The sequence below is a fragment of the Halyomorpha halys genome, unplaced genomic scaffold, assembly GCF_000696795.3.
Source record: "Halyomorpha halys isolate HHAL.00 unplaced genomic scaffold, Hhal_1.1 Scaffold720.1, whole genome shotgun sequence".
Classification (NCBI taxonomy): Eukaryota; Metazoa; Arthropoda; class Insecta; order Hemiptera; family Pentatomidae; genus Halyomorpha; species Halyomorpha halys.
The window spans coordinates 91,861-118,903 of record NW_027110122.1 but is presented as its reverse complement, the minus strand read 5'-3'; the positions used below and the strand labels follow the sequence as shown (position 1 = coordinate 118,903).

Sequence of the window (27,043 nt, the reverse complement as noted above, 5' to 3'; positions counted from 1 at the left end):
TTCAGGAATTATTCGATAAATTATTAAATGTTGGTGTGATTTATTTATATATTTGCTAGTTAAGGTTGCACGATATATCAGGCATCCTAAGGTACTCTTTTATTATACTCTCTACTTTATAAGAAGCATTTTTTTATTTAAATGTCTTAGCCATATTACACGAATCAGTAATATAATTTAATAAGAATAGAAATATATTATCATTACTGGCATTAAAATATGTTGTAACGTGTTATCACGGGTGTAAAATAATTTAAATCTAAAGTTGGAAGAAGAGATATGCATCAAGTTTTACAATATTATCTTGTGGTATTTTATTTGTATATAAAATCACTGCGGGAACGTTCCACCAGCGTTATATTTGCATTATATGTTCTTGTTCCGTACACAAGATAAGTACCCCGCCGGGTATATCTGATTAGCTGTGTAAGATCCGAAATTATGAGAAAAAAAATTAACGAAAAACTGATGAACTAATTACTAAAACAAAAAATAAATGACTTCTGTCAAGTCTAAAGGCTAACTTTATTCAGTTTGATCTCTGAAATTAATCGCGGAGAAAAAAAACACAAAAAATAGAAAATATAATACTTCTATATATTTATTTATTCTACGTCGTGATTGTAAAAAAAACCATGAGAAACAGATTACATCAAATAATACTTGCACAGGCATAATTAAACAGATAGTAATAACCTGTTATTAAAGTTCATTGACTCCCTAAAATACAAAATAACTTTCAAAATACGTTTTCACATTAATTCTGTTTTTCCACCTTTCAAAAATTATTTATTTAAAAATATAATTAAAATTTATATCTATGGCTTAGTTCTAAAAAGTCATTTTTGTGTTTTTACACAAAAACATTCGATTTAATAAATCTTTAATTATAAATTATCCTACTCTATTTCAAAGTAAAGTAATGCCAAAAAGGCCACGCCCACGGTAGGAATGTTAACGTTGAGGTTTTAATAAGAATGTCCGCCATTCTAATCCCCCCCCCAAAAAAAGCCTTTGTAAAAAACTGAATCAGAAAGCTACCATTGATTGGCTCGTATTCTTCCCCTACTCCTCTGCCACGCCCCCGAAAGGCCCATAAGGCTTCACTGGCTTCTCTTTTTCTGCCGACTTACTCCCTCCATTATAATCCTTCCTCCAAGAATAACAAACTAAAATAGGTCATATTATAGAGATTTAATCGTTAATTTATTAAATATTTTGAAACTAAATTAGAAACTTAACTTTAAAAAAAACAATAAAATTTAAAAAAATTTACCTTGGCCTTTTAGAACTAAGTCACAGATAATATAAACAATGGGTAGCACAATGTTAAGACCCTAATTCCAAGGATCCGGGTTTGAATCCGGCTGTGGCAGATAAATAGCAATACTTTCTTACAAAGTACTACACCGCAGACCCTTCATGGATTGTAGTGGTGGAGATTTAATTAAATTTTTTTAATAAAATTTAAAAAATAGTAACATTAATTTTCTACTTTTAGAGCTACTTTAACCAAACTTCTTGTATGATATTTCACAGGGTGGCTGAAAATTCAGTTCGATAGGTGGGACGAATTGAGGCCAAACAGTAGTATGAATATAGAAAATACACTATAAAATAATAAATTTAAATAACTATCGATAATATTAGTCATTTTGTCACATTATTATTAATATAAGCAATGATGTAATTCTTTTAACCGAACATAATTATACAAAAAAAAAAAGAAGAAAAAAAAGAAAAGAAAAACAAGTCGAGACCTCAAGGCTGTGAACGAATGAATAGGAAATGAGATGATTCATGCACTGTCATCTAAATACAGCGCAGTAAGTGCATACAGCAATTGCAATAAATTATTTACCAACTACGGAATCCTTTTTATTTTCTAGAATAATGCGGTGAAGCTGACATAAAGAGAATTCAAAGTATTTATTTCTTTTAATAAAAATCACTTTAAAATAAAAAATAAATTTTAAAAACAAACAAATTTCTGTGTTCCAGATTTGTTTTTTTAAGTAAATGACAATTGGATCGAATGAAGATAAAGGTCGCACTAGGTCATCCCGATCTCCTGCTAAATTTACCCCAAGTTAGTCCACCAATCACTGATGACATATTACCTATATAAACTAATAAAATATTTCGGTTTCGAATCATAATTAATTTAAGTTAAAGTAATTCGGGAGTCAAATTTTAGTATAGTTCTATTTTAAAGGTGTAAATTTGAAACTTTCTAACTCAACAGCTACAAGTAACTGATAATGATTATCTGCCACAGCCGGACTTGAACCTGAGTTCTTGGAGTTAGTAGTCCATTGCCTTAGCAATGAGCTACCCACTCCCACTCCTAATAGAATGATTAACTACCACAGCCGGACTTGAACCTGAGTTCTTGGAGTTAGTAGTCCATTGCCTTAGCAATGAGCTACCCACTCCCACTCCTAATAGAATGAGCTACCCTCTCCCACTCCTAAGTAAATACCTACCTTAAGTATGTATTTTCATTTTCGTACAACTTTTGATTTTTGAGCTAGGCTGTTCACGAACAGAACATTTTGCGATTTATACTCAAAGGTGACTACAAAACATGTACATACATCGAAAAATCTTGTTAGAATCTTTTATACTTACTACTTTACTCTTATTATGTTTTATATCTAGATCAGTTAAAGCACAATCATACAGCTTAAGAAGTAGAAATTATCACTGATGGTTACCCTTATACTGCCCTGTTACTATAGATATGTAAAATGATGAGTTTAGAAAAAAACTTTAAATAATTTGATAATAATTGATATCCTGGAAGATTATTACTACTCATTTGAATTATAATTAAATTTTCTACAAAAGGAAACTAAATTAAATATTAACTAAGATTTAAAATTATAAACCACATGTATATTTTGAATATACTCTGCAGGTTTCCATGGAAACCAATTTATCTTAATCTAACCGTATAAAGTATAACATAGATATAACTCACCACCCACCACTCAGTGAGTTATTGATCAGTGAAAATAAAAAATCTAATGGTTTCCCATAAGCAATAGGTTTGCGATAAACCTGGATTTCGTAAAATTCGGACTTTAATTTGTTTTATAAAAAAATTATTAAAACCTTTAATAAAAATAAATTATTATAAAGTTATTTATTGAATAAATAACTTTATAATAATTTATTTTTATTAAAACCTTTAATAAAAAAATGTTATTAGAAATTATTTTTGGTAGAAATAATGTTTCCAGACAGTCAAATCGTTATTTATTTTCCTGCTCTATTGCTTTCGGTAACGCCTTCTTAATTATATTTAATTTCTATTATTGTTAAAATTTACAACTGCTATTATAGTAATAAATCATTGGCTGTCACAAGAAGGAGAAGGGATCATTTTCTTTTTCTTTTTTTTTTTTTTGATGAATTAAAGGATTTTTTGGTTTATCGTTAGTCTGGTATTCACTAAATAATAACAGGAATTCATTAATGTAATAACAAGAAATTGTTACATACAGCAAATAAAATCAAATTATGTAATTCTTACCTTGCATTATATGATAAAGAGTAAACCCTCATTTTATTAAACTGAATTGTAAATTAAATACTGTTTTTATTTTTTTGTCTGGTTGGAGTTTGAACTTGTTATTAAATATGGATTTGGGCGTTCAAACAACAATCCCATTGACTGGCATTGAAAAGAGAAAAAACTAAAGTTTTTCAGGTTGTAATGAATTGTATTGGTATTTACTATGTAACAGAGATGGGCAAAAATTACCTATAGGTAATAGTTATTCATCAATGAACCATTGATAAATAAATATCGTATACACAGCAATTTTAACTATTAGTTTCATAGTTGTCCAACTCTGCTATGAACAAATATTGAAGTAAAAAAAAAAAAAAAAAATGAACACGGGAAGAAACGACTGACCACGTTGGGCAGTGTTCCCAGAATGCTTAGTCCAGAATATTGTAGGTTTGAAACCCATACTGAGTTGATTAATATTTATTCCACGGAGGCTCCAATATACGAATCCTGATATTTTCATTTTGGAGATGTATAGGATTTAGTGGAGTACTAAAGAAAATATATATACCTCATGTTTCGCAACAAAAAGAAATAATTAATAAATTTAAAAAAGTTAAAATAAATATAGATTGCTTGAAAGAAGTAGTATAATGGAGGGGGTAAACTGATAGGAAAAGTGATGCCGAAAATGTGAGCCTATGATGGACCAAGGACACAACAGAAGAGTACGAGCTAATCACGGCTGCCTTCTGTTTCAGTTTAGATTACAATCCTTATATTCTTATTGGCCTGAACGGAGACTAGCCTCTGTGGGCGTGTCTTTTTTGGCTTCACTTTTTCTTTGAAGGAGCGCAGGATTAAGCCACGCTCTCAACCCTTCCCCATCCCGCTAGAAGCACATGTTTGGTTAATAATTATGAGAGATAGTTGACCGTGGATGACGAACGAGGAGAAGATGGATGGGGGTGCGGTCAATGATAAACACAAATAAGTTGGATTAACCTATTTTATTGTGCCAACGTTTCGGCTAGAGTTTTTAGCCTTCTTCAGGGCTGTTAGCTGGAAAATCAAACGCCTAATGGCTAAAATCAAAACCTATTAGGGGTTTGATTTTCCAGCTAACAGCCCTGAAGAAGGCTAGAAACTCTACTCGAAACGTTGGCACAATAAAATAGGTTAATCCAACTTATTTGTGTTTATCATTGACCGCATCCTCAACCATCTTCTCCATGTTTGGTTAATATTTTACTTCTTGAAGTTAGGTCGTTATGATATAACAAGGGCATTTTGGTGACTAGTAGAGAAACTATACACTAGCTTATTTATGTTAGGAAGTTCTTTTGACACGTCTTGGGGATTCAACGGGGGTACAATAAGAAGTACGGCTATCAACTTGTGGTTTCGTAGGTTTAAAGCTTTAAATAAATTACTGAGCAGTTATATCTTCATAGATAGTTATATTTTTCAATAATAAAAACAAGTTACAAATGTTTATATAGCAATGTAAACAAAAAACTGTATGGGACATGTGCAAATTATGGATTGTTTAGTATTACCTACCATAATTTCTTTATCTGAATCAAATGTTTTAAATATTTGGAGTTCTTATAAAAATTATTATGTGTAAATATCTCAAAATTACTAAGAAAAACTTTTGAATATTTTTTGTTTTTTAAAATTAAAAAACAAAAAAAAAGGAAATTAATAATGTGGGATTAAATTGAATGATCTATAGAATAAGCAACTAATTAGGGAAATAAACAGGACAACCATTTATTAATTACATTTTCAAATTGAGTTCATAGAGTCAGTCTAAAACTTTACATAACACGTCTGTTTGGTGAAGTAACACAGTGTACAGTAAATTGTCCTGGAAATTTCGATAAAAAGTGTTGAAGTTGAGGCAGTCGGATTGCAGTTTAGCTACGTCCTTGGGTAACGTTGTTTCAGTCTAAAGTAGAGAGACCTCTAAATATCACTTCACCGATAGTCTAAGAGGCACGTGTGGGCTAAAAACAAAAAGAAACAAAAGTCACTTTTACTTTAATTTGATATTAATTTTTCACACAGATACAATAATAGTTCCCAGTTATGGGAAAAATCATATAGACAAACCGCATTTATTTCGAAAATATATAAAAAAAAAAATGCAGTTCATTCAAATCTACACATAAAAAACTGGCCCAGAGTTTAACTGAACTTGGAAAGGTTAAATCATATTTAAAATTATTAATTTTAACTAAAAAAAATATTGATTTCTAAATACTCTGAACCCACAGAAGCCTTGTCCAGGTTGTAATACGACGGGATTGGAAGTTTACTTTAATTTTTTGTCAACTTGTCCCTCATTGAACCCGATACGTGTCCACACTGAATAATATTAGCCCAAATTATTTGTATACAATTTTGGCAGTACCCACAGAATTAGATCTAATTTTTTTATTTGTATATATAACTCAAAACCGCATTGGATACCTGTCTTCTGAATATAATGTGTAGTTTTTGTCTGTTTGATAAAGGTGATTAATAACAGGCCTAGTATAATTTATATAAATGATGTTTAATTTATTTGCGTTGAGTGAAGTTATTTGTATATGCAAGAAATTTACTGTATTGGGTTTGTCTCCCCCCCCAAAAAAATATATATATATATTATTATCATTATTGAGTACGGGGTGGCGCATAGGGGGTGGCGCATAGGGTAAGGCACTGTAATAACTCCAAGGACTCAGATTTCAATCCGGCTGTGGTAAATAATAATTTATTCTGTTACTGTTACCGTTAGTTAACTCTGTGGGTTCTGGAGGCCTCCTGGGGTCCACCCAGCTTCATAAAGTAGGTAACAGTATTTGTGGAAAATCTTGTGGTTTAGTATGGTTTTGAAAAATATCACCTTCTAGTATGAGCGTTGTTCTAAAAAATACTTCCTTACAAAGTACTCCCTTCATAGGTTGTAGTAGTTCCGTTAGTTTTTTTAAATTATCATTTTTGTGGGGTAACAGTATTTGTATATATACTTGCTAACTATTTGTATGGGGCAGATATGGGCAAAAAATAGCTATAGTTAAAATTAATAGCTAAAATTTCCATGGATACGACCTTATTCATGAATGAATCATTGATAAATAAATATTGTATCAATGGTAATTTTAGCTATTAGTTTCAACAATAGCTGATTTTTGCCATACTCAGGCACAGGGGTTGTCAAAAACACAAATAAATATATTATTATAACTTAATTTCTTGAAGATAAAATCAGGTTTTTAAATATGTAATTTGCGACTGTTGCATGACAGGCAAAGTTAATCACCCAAGTGTAGAATTGAGCAAATAAAAATAGCCAAAATCTGAATTCGATTGGTACAAAAAAAAAATTAATAAAATTGATCGAGGTTTTAAAATGTGGAAGGACATCTCCGTAACGGGCCTATTCAATTCTAAATAATGAAATATTTTTTTTTTTTTTAACTTTTTGGTTATGTAAATTATATATTTTTTTATTTGGAAATTTGAAGTAGTACATTTTTGAGACATGAGTGTACCATAGACATAAACTGTTTCTTTACCGAAAAATTTAAAAACAGAAAACTTAAAAGTATGCAATGGGCTTGTAATAACTCTAAAAACACATATAATTAACAGTAAAAAAAAAAATACAATGATACATATTATTTTTACGTCGCAGTCTATGGATATTAGATTCTTTTACATAGTCTTTCGCTGAGAACACGAATATAAAAAAACCACGACGACTGATAAACCACGTTCGCCAAAGAGATAAGAAAGCGGCGAGACGGTAAGCAATAAAAAGGAACCAGTTCCAGGAGAATAACAGCTACGTGACATTAAACAACGCTAGGAACGGTGACAGCTCAATGTACCCCTAAGAGAATATATTCAGAGTTATATGGCAGTGACACGGATCTCAATTAAATAGTTATTTTATTGTTAAATGTGTCAATAAAATATTAAGATTCAACAGATTTTAAGGTATTGCAACACTTAAGATTACTTAATACTAAATACAAAAAATCATGTACTAAGAGGAAATTGATAAGACAGTATGTCCATCTGTAAATTAAAAATTGCATCAGATTCATAACTGCTATAGGTCTTCTAGAATTTTTTACAAGTCATGTTAACTTATGAGTTTTTCGAGCTAAATAGACAAGTTAAGGTCCTAAATCGACGAGATATAGGTTGTTCATGAAATTCTTTGACTTAGCAAATTTAATATAAAATTCTGTTCTGAGTATAGGTTAATTTCGTTTATCTATGAATTTAGTTTTTTATGAGAAATTAAACAAACGTTATTTAATCTACAAAATTTCTATATCAAACAACGATCAGACGTTTTTCCAAGAAGGAGTAATATTGCCGTTGTTTGATCAAGGATCTCAGCAATGCCACGGGATTATCACGGGATCAGGGAGCGTCTTCACTAACAGGAAGAACTAGAAATAATACACACATGTATATATGGGTATGTCTATATAAATATAGTCTATATATATATATATAGATGTATATTTGTGTAAATATTTAAATCATATAGTCCTTAATTTATTATTATTGTGTGCAATCCTAATCAAATAAATTATACACCACTCTTGAGTTGCAAAGTAAACATAATCTATATTAATCACACGCGTATCTCTTCCATATGAAATTCTAATAAATACTTCTTACACTTTAAATTTACTTCACAAAAACGTTTACAACATTTATCATTCAATATATATGTACATGTGTACATAAAGGTCGTATCAAAACAAACCGCCCACGACTCAAGAGCAGCAGTTCCCAAACTGAGTTGCCCCAAGCGTATAACAGGGTATCGCAAGCGATTATGAAAAAATAAATAAATAAAATAGCAAATATATAGCACATTTTAGCATTTACTATGCAGTGTTTTCTTTTTGTCTATTTGCCTAGATAATGAACCTATCTGAAGATTCTGAAGTATTTTTTTTGCCCAACAACAGTATCACAGATCATAAAAAGAATTGAAAAACTGGAAATCGTTCCTCCTTCCAGGATCATATTCTTTAGTATGGTTTTTAGATCCTTAACAATACGCATCATAGATTTTTGTAAATATTAAAGATGTTTTGATATGTAAACAAAACAACACGTCTTTCAAACAGCGAAATTTTATTTGTATCTCAAAAAAATATTGATTAAAATTTTATATAAAATTATACGAATCATTGACAAGAGTACCCTTTGTTTATCATAGACGTGAGTTGAGTTTTTTTTTATTACTTCGAGACTATATATCAGAGCAAATCTATAGTGCTGATATTGTTATATATATTGAATAGATAAATTAGACGATAAATATATCGTCATGAATAAATATATATTATGTATTGACTGACCTGTAGCTGACAGAAGGGCTGGGGTACCCTCGATATGATGAGCGCCATGGGATCTCCTTGAGGTCCTGAGACAGACTGATAACACGCTCCCTCCCTCCCCGTTCCGCGGTGGAGGGGGATCGCTCTCTCTCCCTCCTCCTTATCACCTGTCCTTGTAGATATATATTGCAGCGACCCGCACAACTGGGTCACTCCCGTGCCCCGTCTCTTCGTCTCTTTCTTCTTAGTTTCTTTGTCTGTCAGTTCGCACCTAGAGCAACACCAGAGTTCTGTTGCCAATGTCGACTTGATTAGGACTTACATAACTAAAAGTCACCCATCACCAAAACAGACATTTCGGGAGATTGATAGCAGACATTAGGACGGGGGAATACAAAGAGAGATAAATTTAATATAGTAAACACTCACTAAATCTAATGATTTTTTTTTTCATTCTTCAGTAGTTTAAAATGTACAAACTATTTATCTCGAAATTACGTACGACATGCATTAAGGTTTTCAACAAATATTTTTCAAAAACTAAAACAGGCCTTAAATATCCCTCCTAAATCATTATTCAATTGCCTAAAACCCATTAATAGCATTTAAACACTTTAAAACATACAAAACCGACTCTCCAGGTTAACCGGTGTCAAAAAAAAAAAAATAATCTTACTTTATATGTAATCTTCTCACTTCTTTATAGAGTTCTTTATTTTATATAATATAATACAAAGAATATTCTTTATTATTACTTCAAATATCCAACGACTCAGCTAAACTCGCCATCCTCCAAGACAATCTTAAATATAAATTCACAACCTCACATCCAGCAATTAAAAAGTTTTTGCAGGTTACTCTGCTCAGGGCAATAAAATTAGTCAATTAAATTTTAAAACTTTTAATTAATTATATAAAAAAATTTTGTGTGATAAATGAGTGGTAATAATTAAGGTAAACTGTAATTAAAAGTTTTCAAATGTAGTGGAAAAGTAACAATTAAACATTGGCCGAAATGTTGTACATTTAAAGTAATTATAAAGAATTTTTGAGACATAAATTGGATAAAAATTATTTTATTTAAACGAGAAAATTAATGGCAATCATCGTTTCAACATTAATATTATCTTAAAACACAAAGTCAGAGCTACAATTTTAATTGAAATATAAGGTTCTTTATAATATTTTTTCTTCCTTGATTGAGTACATATGCAGTTCCAGAATGGGATTTTCAAGATTCAGTTATCGGGTTCACCAATAAATATTGACAGACCCTGGTGGAAATCGAACCCACAACCTTTTGAACCAAGCTCTCTTCTTAAATATGGGGCCCTCACCCAAATGAGCTCAGCTATGACGTCTTCTAATAATGAGGTATTTTTCTTTTATGTTTAGATTAGACTCAGAGAAAAAGGTAGATTAAAAGGATTTAGGCCTTACAAATTTAATAATAAGTTCTAAATTAATGACCCCTAAACGTTAAAGAAATAGCATACGTATTATTTTATTATTTAAATAAAGATAATGTTAATGTGTGGTTCAAAATTGCCATTAATTTTCAATATACAATTATAATTGTCTTCCAACAAAATACGAATACAATAAGAAAATAAAGTGCTGAACAGAAATTAATTTGGTAAAATAAAACAAAATTACAGAATTTGTGACTACTATTATAAACTGAATAATCCTTTATTCACTTAAATTAAATAATATATAAAAAGAAATTCATATAAATTAAAAGTATATTAAATTAGTAACAATTTTATCCTCATAATAAATTAATATTTGTTCCCATCTATATATTGTTTTGTACTGTATTATAAATTGTTCCTAATATATGAGTTAAAATAATATTGGAATTGTTTCTTTCCATTATAGAGTGTATAGATTAACCGACTGTTCTGCTTAACTGGCGACTAGGTTGGATAAACAGGGTTCTACTATAATATTACTATAGTGTCTGAGGGAATTCAAATTGAAAATACTGAAGCTGACTGCCTTCCATTAGCTGATATAATTCAAAGCCTAAACAACAATCCCCCTCCCTCTCCCCCCCTAAAAAAATATTATAACTGCATTGTAGATAAAGTAAAACCGGAAAAGCAAAGCCAAATTTTAATTATAATATTTTGGTTATACATTTACTCAAAAATAAAATTTCAAAATTGAAATATAAAAGTAACAAAAAAAAAAATAAATTAATGAAATAAAATCTTTGAGTGAGAAAAAGAATTATTATTTTTGTTTAAAGCATTTAAGAATCAATGAGTATAAAAAACAACAAAATATACAAATAAAACATAAATTACAATTTGAATGGATTTAATGTATAAAATTGATGTATATAAATTTGATGTACATGCATCACACAGGCCAGAAGTATCATGAAAAAAAGCACTCCATTCTGCATCAAAAGAAATATAAACTATCGAAATGAAAGCTATAAATAATATTAATATTAAAATATGGTGAAAATGAACTCAAGATGAATTTTCATAGGAGAAAATGAGCGACAACTGAAATAGAAACCATTTAATACATCACAAAGTAGAACGAAAACAAATAAAATGCGTTCATAATGTGACAGTTACAGTTTTATTCAGTCTATCGAATGATGGAAGCGGTATGGCTCAGTGGTTAGGTACAGAGCCACTAACTCCAAGGACCTGGCTTCGAATCCGGCTGTGACAGATAATAATTCATTATGTTATTGTAACTATGAGTCAACCCTGTAGGGTCGGGAAATGGGTACTCTTAATTGGGAAAATATCTGGCGGTCGAGCATGATTGTGATTGAATAACCTCCATGCACAACCGTTGATATAGTATCAGTACTTCCTTACAAAGAACACCTGATTCTTCATTGGTCATACTTTTTTTTTTTTTAAATGTTAATGAGTAAAAATTATTCAATTACCTATTGATTTAGTCTATATCTTTTATGTTTATTTATTTTATATTAAATGATGACAAAGATAGAGTTGCATTACTCATAAAGTTGGCTTTTGTAAAAACTAGACCAAAATTTAGGATTCTGAACTAAATGAGTACATTTTTTTTCAATTGTTGATAGATATCCCAACCGCTACGAACATGAATAAAAAAATTACAGTTTTGGTTTTAATGTCTACCTATATTTAATATTTTTTTTATATTTCCCAATATTATATTACTTTAATATTATGTAACGTTATTTGTTAGCCGTCGAATTCTTCCACTCACCTAACCTGCTGATACCTTGTATCCGCCTCATACTCATTCTTTCACTTTTCTTCAATCTGAAAAATGAGTTTCCCTTTTTTTGTTCATTATTTTTCCTTTTTCTTACCTTTATTTTAACCTAATTTCCCTTATTTTCCGTCTATTAGTGCGTAATTTATTTTCGTATTTATTCTATTTCATACAATTTTTTAGTAATCCTTGTTTATTTATACTTTTTATTGTACTTCTCATTTTATTTTTTTTTACTTTACTTTGTTCGTTTTTATATACATTTTTACATATTTTACATCATTATTAGCCAAATAGTAGTTCACTTTTATTTTATGTTATCATTTTCTCCTACTTTGTTACATTATTTTAGTTGTTTCCATCTTTTTTTAGGCTTGACAAAACCCTGTAAATTGGAGCGAAACGTTGCCTAATGATAAATAGTTCATTTACTATTTGAGTTACCATGAACACACCCAGACTATCTTCCTTTTTTTATTTTAGAAATAAAGAAATATTTCAAGTTTATGGACGGGGCCTAGTTTCGAATGCAGAATCTTTACTCATCATCGTGTTGACAATGTCCCATTGCTGTCATGGATAAGAGTAACGAACAACAACGTGCAACTTCAAAACAACATTTCTAATCAAACTAAGCTCAACTTAAACGACGTTCAAGCGGAACCAGCCGAAAGAGCATTAATAATCCGACTACTACGATTTGTATTTGGGCCTGATTCCTGCTTCAATAATACATATTCACAAAATATTTACATAACTACTAATCACTATTTACTTAGTATATTTATATATTTTTTCAATATACTTCATCAATTAATAATAGCTTCCATCTAAATTATATTTAAGTTGCAATGTCCATACAAGACTGAAAAGAAAGGAAACAGCTCGTCGATTCCGACTATTACGACATTTACTAGACAAACGGTCTAAACTTTCAGTCCATTACAAAAGACTGATCTACATGACTAATATAAGGCCTATCTGGGCATACGGAGTTGAGCTATGGGGCTCCACTAAACCATCAAAGTCCTCCCGAATCCAAACCTTACAATCCAAAATCCTTCGTAAAATCCTTAATGCTCCTTACTTTGTCACAAATCAAGTAAGGAGGCATCCATTACAATCCTAATGGATGACCTCAATGTTTCATATGTTACCGATTTGGCCAGAACCAAATACCAACCCTATCATGATAAACTTCCCACCCATCCAAATCCACTTGTTTCTACCCTGGCTTCTCCTTCATTTCCTAATAATCCCCCAAGGCGTCTGAAAAGAAGATGGCCTCGAGATCTTCTTCTGTAGTAACGTAATTAGAGTTCTATCAATGGGTTGATTCTCCACGTGATTCTATCATGTTATTTTATCACTAACAGCATATTTACTTGTTGTATATATTTTATACAGTTGTAAATAACAATAAATAAATTATAAAATAAAAAGTTTCAATGTGAAAGTTCAATACAAAAATATTATAAATTATTTATTATAATCAATTAACAGAATAAAAAAGGGTAATTTTCCGGCAATGAAATAAACAGGAGATAAAATACAAAAAAATATCTTATTTATTGCTATTACATATTTATTTGATTTACATAGAAACACATTAATTAAATTTGATGTAATATCAAAATGGAGTGATACAGGCATGTAGGGAAACTACCCATTGGTAGCATTCTAATCATATATTTACACTAGAAGGTCTCGACACCATCTTCTTCTCAGGCGCCTCGAAGGATGGAAGAGGAAGCAAGGTTAGAAATTAGTGGGTTTGTGTGGTTAGGGGATTTATAATGGAAGGAATGATAACTGGTTCGGGCTAGATCGGTTACATATGAAACATTAAGGTCTTTATGGATGATATTATTTGTGAAAAAGAAAGGAACATTGAGAGAAGGATTTTGAAGTAGATACGAAAGGAATTCGAAGGTTTATTGAAGCCCAAAAGCTCAACTCCGTATGGCCAAATAGTCCCCCTGATTGTGATGTAGATCAGTCTTTTGTAATGGATTGAAAGTTTAGACCATTTGTTTAGTAATTGCTGTAATAGTCGAAATCGACGTGTAGTTTCCTCTCTTTTCAGTCTTGTCTGAGAATCCCAGGTTATTAGTTTGCCCAGACGTAGTCCAAGTTAGCCGATCTGTTCTACAGGGGTAGGAGCAACATTATTAAAGAAATCTGTAGAGTAGTCGGTAGGTTTACGACGAAGGGCAAAAGTGATTCGTTGGGATTTATTTTGATCCTCCAATTACGGCACCATGGAAAAAAATCAAACACTTCGTAGTGAAAAAATTTTTATAATTTTTTCTGTTATTTGGTCATTGCATATAAAATATCTGTTTTCTTTTTAAGAAATTCAAAGTGAGATTAGTGGACTTTAGTTGTTCATTACGTTTATGATTAAAGATTATAATGAGTCGTTATTAATTCTCTCTTTGTCGATAATATTAACTATCATTCAAATTGATTGCACATTGTTGAGTACGTCATCAAATATGACCATGGAAAAATGCGATTTGCAAGCATTTTGTTTTTATGAGTTTAAACTTGGACATTTAGCTGGTTGAAAGATTTTCATTACGTTCTAAGAAAGGTGTTACGACTATTCACTAGTAATTTGAAAACTGTCTGGACAACAGTCTAACAAAATTTTCATCTACTCCGTTGCAGATTACTGGTTTTGAAAAAAAAAGAGAGAAAAAGTAAGCTGACAAACAACTGGACTAAAAGCTAAAAATCAAGAAATCATTTTTAATTGAAATTTGAATTTGAATAACAAGTGAAGTGTAGTATTCCGAAAGGATTCTATAAAAATCTCCAATTTGGATTTATTCCGACGATATCACTCACTTTGTCACTTTATGTAAGGAAACTAATGAAGTGACTAAGTGAGTGATATCATCGGTACAAATCAATGTGAATGAAAAATCGTTATTCTTGCCTCAATAATATATATTCAAACAATATTTACATAATTCGCTTTTTACCTAGAAATTTATTTACTTGCTTATGTATTATTTATTTATACTTCTCTCTGTACATTTGACATTATTTTATACTTTGTTAATTATTATACATTGATAATTTTTAACCATACCATAGTTTATATTTATTTCATGTTATTTTATTCTCTTATTTAATTTTAGTAGTATTATTATTTTTATATTTTTAAGCTCTGATAAAAACCCTGCAACGTGGGGGAAACATAATAAATATAGTAGCTCATAATAAATAGTTTATTTTCTATTTGAGTTGTTATGATCGCACCCAGATCTTCTTTTTCTTTTTTAGCAATTATTAAAAATTTATCATTGTATCTCAGAAACTGAAACTGTTATCATCTATACACGATCTAAATATAATTTATTAAACCTAAATCACTTACATGCGAATAAACGAAAAATTCAGATCCTAAAGAAGCCACTAAACCAGGTCTTTATATAAGTAGGTATTAAGGAAAGAATATCTAATAATATCCAGACACATCTTAACCAGCCTAAATTCCTTCCCGAAGGTGATGTAACCCAGACTGACCACTTGAAATGGTCTAGAGCACTTCCTATTAGCAGATAACAGAACTAGTTGTGAGAGGTTAATGGATGGTCGAAGAGGCTCTTGTACATCCAGATCTGGAGGAATCGGAAGAATGTGGTATCTTAGTGTTCTTACGTCAGTTTACACCGAGAGGAGGAGTTATAATCACTTGATAATCGAAGTATCGATGTTCGATGAATTTGATTTATTAACTTAGAGTGATTGAGAGGGAATAATAGAAAATAGTTAATTGATAACAATGGAATTAGACAGTAGCAAATTGATAACAATGAAAGATATTTTCTTACCTATATAATATTAGATTTAATCTTTCATTGTTATCAATCTTTTTTTCCCTACACCGCAGGATCATAACTCTTCCGCCAAAAGGATTCAACAGTTCGAACAGGCCGATGCCTTAGCCAAAGAAGAATACCACATGGCCAAGTCTCACGCAGCCACTAATTTTACTGCGGCTAAAAGTCTCATCAATTCGTCCTTGCGAAGTAAACTGCAACAAATCTATCAGTAGCCTGCAGCAGCAAACCAATCGGCTGCCCTCACCAGTCCAGTGATCGCATACCAACTGACCTTCCCCGCCACGAGTCAGTGGCTGCTTTTAGAGCTATAACTGGTCACAATTACATGGGTGCACATCTTCATAGAATTGGAGTAAGAGATAACTTTCGGTCCTAGTTTTGATTTGAGTTAGATATGATAGCTAACTACCTACATGACTCTCTTCGCCTCAATGACATAAGGAGGGGTTTCATTGACGATGAGACCAAATGGTCCAAGTTTGCAACGCATTATTGGCCTACCAGAAATCTTATAGCAGAAGATGCATGACCCTGCAGTGTAGGAAAAAAAAATTGATAACAATGAAAGATGATATATAATATTATATAGGTAAGAAGATATTATTCATCTTTCATTGTTATCAGTCAAATATTTTTTATTATTCAATTATGTACACTTCCAAATTGGTTAGTTTATTATTTCTTTTAAATTTTATATTTCTCTGAATGATGGTAGTTACCTCTTTTTGTTTTATAGTCCTGATGAAGAACTGAAACTCAGGTCGAAATGTCGGGACGAATGAATATTATTTTGTTTATTTGTGTTTTTTCTGACCACACCCCCCACCTCTCCCTCCCCCCTGACCATTTTCTCCAAATATTAATCTATGATCAACTATCTAAACTCCATCCAGATAAATGGTTTGCCATAAAATATTATTACATTTTAAATTATTACCTAATGAATAGCTGAATGCTGTGGGTGTTGATGACGTCTTAGTCGTGGAGTTCAAGATCTGAAGAGCCCATCTTTACTTCGCTCTGCATAGAGGACTATGGTCGAAGTCCATCCTCTTTCCGCTGCCAGTTCCGTGTCCCAAGTCCTTCCTCTAGCTCGGTCTACCTTCTTCTGTTGTGTTTTTGCTGCCAAGTCCTCCCCTCTCTCACTGGATCGTAGGAGCGTCATCCTTTTGGAATCTTATTTCTCATTGGCTACCATTAGCTACGCCCACGAACAGATTAATAAAATTTACATTCCGTTCTTAACCTTTTTATTCAACGCTAAATTGTTATGAAATTAATAATAATAATGATTTTATAGACTTATTAATTCAGTCAACTGAAAAGCTCAGATATTGGTTATGTAATATTGAAATCTAACCAGTTAATAATTATAGTTAACTATGCATTAATCAGATCGAAGAAACAGAAAAACACACTCCGCATGCGCCCAGCAGGTCAAAAGTCGTAACAACGGGACTTTTATTTATCCGTTTTTTTATTATTCTCCATTACCTTCTTCGACTTTATTTAATAAATATAATTTTCTAAAATATACCTTTCCAAGGCTATCCAACGGTATATAATACGTCTATATTAATTTATTTAATTGTTTATGGGGCAATCCCCGTATAAATTGGGATGGCCTCTAAAATACATACTAAAATAATATAAAAGAAACAAAAACTATACATCCCATTGTGAATAAAGGTATCCATTTCTAAGTAGAAGGTTTAGTGTTAATATATAAAAAGAAGTTTAAGAGCCAATTGTGAGGGTACAGAAAGAATTCTATAGAACTGATTTTGGTTAATATTGTTTAGTTTCGGCATTCTTGGCATTCGGTTTTGTTAATGTGCGGGGAAGTTTGCTAAAAAATGGAAACAATCCTCCAATGTCGTTCCATCACAAGCTGAACATAGTCCACACATCTGTGGGTCTAAAGTGTATTTGTGTGGACCGGCACTTAGTGTAATTGCATATTTACTGGAGAGTCGTAGTTGGGAAATTATTCTCAAGTAAGCTGTGGGACAGCTGATCTTTAGGTAGTTTTGAGGACCATCCGTTTCAATGAAGACCCTACCGTACCACGGGTTATAGGTCCATTCTCGTAACAACAAGATGTCTTTATCCTTGACAAAGTCCCTGTATCTATCCAAGATCTACCTCATTCTAATATTGATACTTACCGGGTCATTGACAAGTATCTGGTCAAACATTCCGAAGCTCTCGAATAGTATACCCAGTTATATTCTAATACGTCTATATTACAATTCTCACTTTTCGGACTTTTTTTTTTTGACACTGTACAAATCATTTTTCCTCTAATCTCTTTTTGTTAATTGTCATATACTTTCATAATTTATGTCTACTCATTTTTAATTACAAGTAAAAATGTCGGTCAATTATTTTTAAACAAACCAAATCACAGATTCTTAAGAGGGGCCATTTTCAAATTTGTCATTTAAGCCCTGTCAAACCATTTCAATGAGGATAAGACCTATAGTATAATATAATCAAAATTGTTATATAACTTGAAAATCGATGTCAAAAATGTAAAATCGATTGTATAAAGTGGCCCTTCTTTTTAGTAGATGTTATCGCTTTTTATAGCTTTTAAAAGCTCTAACATTCCAGGCCTTAAATACAAAATTTTCAGATTCGTACGACTATTCCTTTTAGAGCTAGCTGTTCACACACTGGCCATTTTGCGAGATTTGGTTTTGACTCAAGTTGTGATTTGCAAGCGCTGACTAGTATAGATGAAACTTGCATTTTTTTTTTCAAACGAGTCACCAAACTACCGAGCATATTCTGAGTTCTTTTCACATTGCCCATATAAAATATAATACCCGATATAATAGAACCCGATTTTTGGTTGTATCAAAAAAAGAATACTTACGAAAAAGTCTAAATGGAGTAAATTGCATGCTTTAACATCAGTAAAGCATTAATTATTAATAACAATAATAAAGGTTTAGCGTACCTGAAGGTTCGATGCCGATACCACCTATTGTGCTCTACATACATCTGTCCACTGACGCTCCTCCAAAACCAAATCTACTAAATCAGTCTACGTTTCGGTCAACCCCTCGGACGTTTACCCGTCGGTTTAGTGTTTATTAACATTTAAGGAATTCGTTCTTAACAAAGTCCCACAACCTTATTAACCCACAACATGCATGCTTATCTTATTCGCCGCAATGCTACAACCTGAATTATATTTACAGGACTCAGTTTCTTCAATGCAGCGTTGTGTAACTTTCTAAAGTCTCCTGTTCTATCATCCTTTTTCGGTCAGAATATTTTACGTAGTATTATATTTTTAAAAAACCCTAATCATCCTATCGCCCTATCTCTCTATTACCGACCATGGGCAAAAGTCTTGAAAAACTCATTTTGAAACGCCTATACCCCATTTTGGATTCCAATTATATAATCCCTGATCACCAGTTTGGATTTCGAACACCCCACTCTACTATCCAGCAATGTCATCGTGTAGTGGACGTAATCTCGTCTTCTTTGGAGCGCGGAATGTACTGCGCGGGAGGCTTTTGATCGAGTCTGGCACCCGGGACTGCTTTACAAACTCCGTAAATTCCTACCTCCTACTTACTTTCTCATCATTCGTTCCTTTCTCTTTATAGATTTTTCCAAGTAAACCACAATGGTTCCTATTCATCCCTCTATTCTCAGTCCGCTGGTGTTCCTCAAGGTAGTATCATTGGTCCCATCCTCTACACCGTCTATACAGCTGACATTCCAACCAATCCTAACACTATCCTCAACACGCATGCCGATGACACATGTGTGCCCGATGTTAATAATAATCCATTAATTGTATCCCAAAATCTCCAACCCCATATCACAGCTCTCGAAGATTGGTGTCGTAATTGGAGGATTATGATAAATTCCAACAAATCCCAAATTGCAATTTTGGGTTTTTTAAAAAAGCAATGACATCAATATTGAAGGTATGGCAAAATCAGTGTGTAGTCGAGGGAAATAATGTAATTGTTAGATAAAAACAAAAAAAATTTCTGTAGGTTGTATCCTTGAGAATGGCTTGAGGGCCGAAACGTTGGAGAATTTTAAAGAATAAAAGTTGAGAGGAAAAGAAAGGATCGAAATTGTGTTAATTTGATAATAAAAAGTTTATTGTAGACAAAGGGTCGACCATTCCCTTTTATATACAGATAATAGTATTAATAATAGATATAATCAATAAGTATTATTTATTGACCAAATAGAAGGACTGGTTTGGAAGAGAAGAGATAACGGGATTTCAGAACTGCCCTGGCGAATAAGAGATAGGGGAATAATGTAAAATATAATTGGAGATTTGCTAGTAGGGAAGAAAATAACACTTTTTATTGCGCGGTATGTCAACACTCCTGAACACGCGTTGCATACATGAAAGGAAAAAAGGAAAAAAAAAAGATAAAATATTAAAGACAAATTACTATTATCGCATTATTATCATAGCGCGAGAGCACAAAAATATGAGATAATATTTTAAAAACGAAAAAATCATCTTCTGCACATTAAACGACGGAGTAGCTATAGTCCAAACTCTTCCAATATTCCAATATAATCCTGCAGAGGCGTAAAAGAACAAAATGTCGAAAACAACTGGCAAGGAAGGATTCATAGCAAAATTGTTGCAAGAAGACTTAAAAGATACATGCTTTCGTAACTCAGAAATCAATTCGATAAAAGCATTAAAATCTAAAATATAAAAATTAATATTTGTTTGTTCGCATTTAATGCGCAGTCATTATCCGATTATGAAATGAAATGAAAAATAGTTCATTATTCTAGGACTAGGTCCCTTTAGAACAATTACAAGGTGATTTAAATTTTACAATAACAGTGTGACCACATTTAATTATAACTTATATTAAAATTGTATATAAATACAGAGAAGAAAAAACTATATAAATACATAAAAAACAAAACAAAACGGTAGTTTCAAAATATCGGTACTATTATATTACTGGATTAGATTGGTGAAGAAATAGGTAGTTAAATAGAAGGGTTTTAAACGAGGGAAGGGTTGATACATAGAGTTCCAGTGATATGCAGCTTAGGTAAAAAATAATTTGTCAAACGCAGCAAGTGGAGGGAAGATGTCAGATAAACGGGACCTGATAGTACGATATTGGATTGAGAATTTGAATTGCAGGTTTTATAGGATACTAGTCTAATTACTTGGAATAGTAATGAAACTAAGAAATACTGACATCGGAAGGATGGATAGAGCATCTTCAGCGGGATGTAATATTCGTTTATGTGCGTATCTCTGCTGATCCCGAAAATAAATCGTACTGAGCAATTCATAAGATGTTTAGTTTAGATTCGAGATTACCCGAGAGTCCACCATATACCAGGCGGCCATAGTCAAAGTGAGGGAAAACAACTAAGAGGGATTTAAGAGCTGACGGATTTTAAGTGGAAGGAGATAACGGATTCTATTCAATTGCATCAGGGTAGCTATGGTTCGACGGGAAATTGAGGTAATGTGAGGTTTCCAGGATAAAGTTTGATAGAAAGTGACACAATGATTTTTTACTGACGAATGGAAGGAGATAGGAGTAATAAATTCTTATTAATATTCATTAATAATGGACTCTTTCTTAAAAAAAAAAACTTACAACTCCTGGCAATATTTGTGAGAGTTTTTATAAAGTTCTGCTTATTTAAAGCAGTACAATGCAAGTATTACTAACTGAGATAATGTTTCTTTCTTCTACAATATATTTTACAAATGATTTATTTTTAGAAAATTTTATATTACTGTTAAAAATTATATAAACTAAAATATGTTTCATTTATATTTGGGTAAAATATATATTATTTTTTCAACTAAATAAAATACAAAAAGTATAGATTTCCTCATATCTAGTCTCCTTAATATACACTATGTGAAAATTTCACTTTTTTCTTTGTTGAACGTACTTCAATATTCTTTGTTGTTTTTTTTTTGTTTTTTTTAAAAACGTGAATCATATTTAACAATTACATTATATTAATAACAACTAAATATCTCTTTTGTGCAAGACAAATAGCAAAATAAATTAATGAATTACTAACAATGAGATAATTGAACACAGACTATCTCTCCTCCTTAACTGGAATGTCGATACTCATACAAAGTGCATTGTCCATACAAGTAATGGGTTGTTCTGTACACATGCACTGCTTATATTTATTGCATGTCGGAAATAATTATTAACGCATGCATTAGGAATAAATGATATTTACAGTCAGTTCAACAATAGCCTTTAAAGTACTTGCTGTGTGACCTGGGTAATATGATCCATTATTTGTTGTTAGTTTTCACAATTATCGAATAAAAAAATAAAATCAACATATTTTGGTTAATTTATATATTAGTTTATTAATAACGATTTAATTGTTATTAATTAATGGTGTTATTAATTCTCTAATAAAATCAAATGAAACTATTTTTTTCGAAAAAATAAACGATTTAAGGAGGACAGGAGCTGAATTTTTGGGAGGGTAAAATTAGCATAAGTCACATAATGAACGAAAGAGGTTACGTCTTACAAACGCTATAGAAAATTGTGACTTACACTGTATCCTCCTGTAATTAATTACGGAAAATTTATGTTTTCGTAAATAAAAAAATAAAACTTGTTTAACCCTGAGAGAACTCACGCATCAAACATGTTTCCTTCTTTTTAATTCATTTGAAATATAATTAAATGATGGCCATATAATACTTATTCCTATACACAACATAATATCATCAAGTGTTTTTCTTTGTTTTTTTTTTATGACCTCTTTCCTAGTCATTTCTGACAGTTATCTACAGGGTACCACCCTATTCTAGCAATTGGTGTGGGGTTATGTTTTCATTTCGTGGTACCACTACAGAAATAAAAGTCGACCCCCCCAGGCCCGATTCCAATCTGCGCCGCTGCAGTTGTAGTCCTCAATAGTCTACTCTACATAACTGATAAAGCTGCATATGATTATGAAGTATGCAGCTTTATCAGTTAGAGATCAGAGATATATAGTGATCTATCTTTAAATAACACTTAACGAAATAAGTAATTACGTTAACTCACTGTAAAATATTACCTAAGTTTTACTGTTAAGATTTATTTATCCTTAAACTTATATTAACCTTGAATTGGACTCGTTAAGACCTCATACAGGCAGTACACGGATGTTTTAGGCGGGCTAAGAATTTTTTATGGGAATCTGCGAGTTACGATATTTTGGAACATGAAAATTGCCCGTAGAAAATACCTACATTTAATTTACCCTATTTGAGGCTCCTCGGGCAAAATTTTTAAAAAAACTAATATTATAAAAAAAAAAATTAAAAACCAATTATTTTCACAATATTTATTGGTTACGATACCATAGTAAGTTACACGATGGAGTTAAAATTTCATTCATAATAGCCAAGTTCCAACGTAAAAAGATTCTATGTTTTGCAGTGAACTTATTTAAACAAATCTCAATCCAATAGTACTCAGGGAGTATTAAAGTATACTATGAACAGTACTGGCTAAATGCAAGAGATAGATCAGTCTAATACCCTTTTTTCATAGATTAGTATTATTAAATAATTGTTTTAAGATTAGGCATGAGAAAGAACGAAAAACATAAGTATAGACTAGAGGGTTTTGGTGGTTAAGGAGTTTATAAAGGATTGATATCTGATTCGGGCTAAATCGGTTACATGTGAAAGATTAAGGTCTTTATGAGTGATTTTATTTGTGACAAAGTTTGGAGCATTGAAGATTTTGGATACGAAAGGAATTCGAAGGTTTAGTAGAAACCCAAAAATAAACTACGTATGTCCAGATAGGCTTTATTATTGTCATGTAGATCAGTCTTTTGTAATGGATTGAAAGTTTAGACCATTTGTTTAGTAATTGCTAATTGAAATTGACGTGTAGTTACCTCTCTTTTCAGTCTTGTCTGAAAATCCCAGGTTATTAGTTTGTCCAGATGTAGTCCAAGTTAGCCGATCTGTTCTGTAGGGGTAGGAGCAACTGTATTAAAGTAAACTGTATGGTAGCCGGTAGGTTTACGGCGAAGGGCAAAAGTGATTTGATGGGGTTTAATTTGATTCTCCAATTTTGACACCATTCTTTGATAAAAAAAAAAATAACAATAAAAAACACGGCGTTTCACGTAAATGGTTATTGGTTACCATATCGAAATCCTTAAAACCCAATTTGTACCATGTAGCGTGTTAGAACTTATTCCTTCTTCTCTTTTTTGACATTTTGCTTTCGCCAATACTTAACTGGTGCCGAAACCCGGGACTTTAAATACCTGAGTAATATTTACTTTAAAGAAGATTTTTTTTATCATAGTTTTTTTTAATTTATTGTAAATAGTTTTCTTTATTGTTTTTGTTTTCTATGTTATTATATTTTATAGTATTAGTTTACGAGGATTGTTCGTAAACTGGTGGGGGAAGTTACGGTATGAGTCAGCTGTTATTTCGATGTCAGCTGACTGAGGGGATCAGCTGATCGAATGTATATAAGAGATGTACCGAATACAATAACGTCAGTATTTTACAACAGCTCAAGCGTGTTAGATCTTATTCCTTCTTCTATTTTTTGACATTTTGCTTTCGCCAATACTTAACTTATATATATATATGTATGTGTAAATAATTCAGCTATTGTCTATCATAGAAGTTGGTACTACGAATACATTCATATTGTTTATGCTCTATATTAGTGAGAATAATTTTTGTACACAGGTTTCCGTACTAGAATTAAGTGTCTCTATTTAATGCTGAGTTAAGCTCAGGAATGATTCAGTATGAAAGTTGATGCCCTCAAAAGAGAGGAATCAACATTAAGTTAAACCAAGTAGATATCCACGCTCCTTGCTTCCCGTTGTCTGATTTAATTGTACCCCGGTTAACGATTTCCTTTATAGCCCCATCAACCACTCTCTTATCTGGCTATTTATTGTTTCCTTTGTTCCCCTTCAATTCCTCTTTCTTGTTCCCGCGATTAGTCTCTGTCTGAGGAAACGAAGGATCAGATAACGTGGAATGGTATCCAATGGGCTGGAAGACAAGTGGCTCCATAGTTTCTAGTTATTAGCCATTAATAAACAACATAACTAAAAGATGATAAGCGTTGAAAAGAGACAATCGACCAATATGTGGGTAGAGACTATATTTTAGACATAGTTTTGTGGATTTAGGTTCTAACTGGGCTTAATACAACTAGGGTTATCATAAGTCTAAGATTCAACCGGACACTAAGCCGATGGGATAATAAAACTGTCATTGATTCTCGACAAAAAAAAAAAAAAAATACAAAAAAATATGTTATGTATTGATCGACAGAAATAAAAAAAAAAACAACACATAAATTCAAGATTCTATATGTCAATCTATATCCCTAGAATCCTTTTTTAAGATTTCCAAGACTAAACCATCAAATTCCTCCTGAATCCAATCCTTACAGTCCAAAATCCTTAATGCTCCTTACTTTGTCACAAAACAAGTCATCCAATCAGGACCTCAATGTTCCATATGTTGCCGATTTGGCCAGAACCTGATACCGTTCCTTCCATAATAAACTTCTCAACCACCCAAATCTACTTGTTTCTAAACTGGCTTCTCCTTCATTACCTAATAATCCTCCTAGGTGTCTGAAAAGAAGATGGCCTCGAGATCTCCTCTAGAAATGTTATTGGAGTTCTATCAGTGGGTAGATTCTCCACATGTTTGTATAATGTCACTATGTCACCTACAGCAAATTTACTTGTTGTATATATGTGTATACAGTTGTAACTGTATACAGTAAATAACAATAAATAAATTATTAAAAAAAAAAAGTAAAAAGATTTCCAAGATGAGTTCTGGTAGATTAACAATCGTTAAAAATTTTTAGAAATAAAATAATAACAATATAAACAACAGAGTTCACTGTTTACCACTCAATGTCTCACTCAGTTAGTGTTAGTGTAAATGAGACCAAACCCGAATATATTAGATCAGTCTTGACGCAATCCTCCCACCCACGCCTCGGAAGTTTACCCTTCGATTTAGTGTTGTAGGGATCTGATCTTATTACCTTTCACGCCCATCTTATTCGCCACAGTTCCCTTAGTTCGGTGTTATGTAGCCCTCTAAAATTTCTGATTGACTCGAACTTTTTCGGTCCGAATATTTTATATAACGTTTTATTTTTCAATACGAGCTGTTCTATCGTTGTTTTTTTTTTTTTTAGTTACCGTTGAAGCTAAATACTTAAGCCTCTTAATTTTTCTCCCGTTTCTGATGCTACCCATGTATGTATTTTGTTAATATTTATTTGGAGACCTAGTTCCTTATAGTATTTTATCAATGCGGATGTATTTAGTTTTATAGAGTCTTCATCTACACCTTATAATCATCAGCATATCCATGTGCGGGTATTTTAATACCTAAAACCTGAAGAAATCGTATAGAATTTTAAAATAATGATTGGAGAAGACTATCGGGGGGAGGGAGGGGGGGGTGCGTTCAGAAAAAGAAGCAACAAAAAAATTACTAGAGGTCGAAACGTCGGTATAAATAAATATTTTTTTGTTATTTTATGTTGTTCTTTGCTGACCGCACCCCCGATCATCTTCTCCAATCAGTAATCTACGGTCAAATATCTACACCTCATTAAGAATTTTGAAATAAATAAAACCACTGGATTAATTTTTCATGCTTTGTTATGAAGATTTTACAGTTTGTTTGAGACTTAAGTTATCTGAGTTTTAATTCTCAAATATCTGCAGATTTGTACAAGAAATCGTTGTTTAAAAAATTATAAAACGGCAGGAGGGGGACTGAAAGTTGAAATTCTCTTGAGGTAGTACCTCAACACTAAACCAATGCAAACACAAAGTTTGAACAGGATCTTTGAATCGAGGACTGGTCAACAGTACCCTAATGGAAATCTCTGGAATCACTGACTGAAGAATTCCTAAAATAAGTGGTAATTCTCTGTTATATAAAACTACAAAGTTACGTCAGAATATGGAGTTATGGTTGTGAATCACGGTTTCTCAGCTCTCCGATTCAAATTCTTTGGTCGTAATAT

General features: G+C 31.8%; 2 long non-coding RNA genes across 2 annotated transcripts; both read right to left on the bottom strand.

Moving 5' to 3' along the window:
* Nucleotides 1–533: 533 nt before the first annotated feature.
* On the bottom strand, nt 534–4,558 carry LOC136795953 (uncharacterized). The gene is made up of 3 exons (XR_010843654.1): nt 3,192–4,558; nt 2,385–3,117; nt 534–2,290 (listed from the first exon to the last, which is right to left on the bottom strand). It is a non-coding gene; the product is annotated as an uncharacterized lncRNA (long non-coding RNA).
* A 713-nt stretch (nt 4,559–5,271) lies between these two features.
* On the bottom strand, nt 5,272–17,170 carry LOC136795954 (uncharacterized). The gene is made up of 3 exons (XR_010843655.1): nt 16,912–17,170; nt 8,905–9,154; nt 5,272–5,532 (listed from the first exon to the last, which is right to left on the bottom strand). It is a non-coding gene; the product is annotated as an uncharacterized lncRNA (long non-coding RNA).
* Nucleotides 17,171–27,043: the final 9,873 nt, after the last annotated feature.